Below are 979 nucleotides of genomic sequence, written 5' to 3'. Positions count from 1 at the left end.
CAATTCCTAAGGAAAACACAAATCATATTATCAAAAACTTGAAAAGACCAATAACTACAGAAGAAATTGAAAAAGTCATCCAATAAATACTTCTATTAAAGACTATGGGGTAAAATCTAATCTTACCATATATTGTCCATGTGCAATGTGCATAAATAATCAATACCAGAGAAACTTCTATAACATACTCTAGAATTTCTATTAAAAAGCAGCACTCATTTACTCAATCATAATTCATTTAGTCACTCAATAAATATTTATCCAATGAGGATCCTATGTGTGCCAGACTGCACTAAATACTACAGATACAAACACACACAAGCCCAACATGATACATTGCCTCTAGAAGTTACAGAACATGGACAATAGACAATTACAATACAGTGAAATGTTATATAAGAGGAGAATTCAGAAAAAAGAAACAGTACTGACCCCTAGTTTAGTTGATGAAGATGGGGACAAGAGGGTGAAAGAGAATGCAGCACACGTTGAATGCCTACTTTTCACTGTGTCAGGTGTCACACAAAGACATTCTCGTTCACTTCCCATAAGAACCCTGGACAGGTGATTTGCCCTACGCACAGGCTGATAAATGGAAGTGTAAGGATTAATACTCCATTTTATTTTATTTATTTATTTTTGCCTCTGAAGCTCCTGATCTTTTACCAATGCCATTAAAGGAGAATAAGATGTTTGATATAAAGAAAAACACATAACTAAAGAGCAATAAAAAAGGACACCAAACAACACAGGCTGAGGCAAAGGACCGGTGGAATCAAAACAAAGAGATAAGACAGACTTTTCAACAAGTTAATGCATTTTTGGAAAGCTATCCCTAGAGGGCAGCATTGCAAAGACTCTGAATAAGTTTCAAGCCACTGTTAAAAGAACTAGGGTAAAATTATGAAGCACTCCAATGCTTAAGCACATTTTTAAGTACTAAAAAGGTTTTCCTGTGGCTGAATAATTTGTAGAATGT

General features: G+C 34.6%; 1 protein-coding gene across 1 annotated transcript in view; it reads right to left on the bottom strand.

Moving 5' to 3' along the window:
- MACROD2 (MACRO domain containing 2) overlaps window positions 1-979 on the bottom strand; it is a 2,082,072-nt gene that overhangs the window by 2,030,842 nt on the left and 50,251 nt on the right. The window lies entirely within an intron of this gene.

This window comes from Propithecus coquereli, unplaced genomic scaffold (assembly GCF_000956105.1).
Source record: "Propithecus coquereli isolate 6110/MARCELLA unplaced genomic scaffold, Pcoq_1.0 Scaffold153, whole genome shotgun sequence".
NCBI classification, from domain to species: Eukaryota; Metazoa; Chordata; class Mammalia; order Primates; family Indriidae; genus Propithecus; species Propithecus coquereli.
This window is presented reverse-complemented; position numbering and strand designations above follow the sequence as displayed.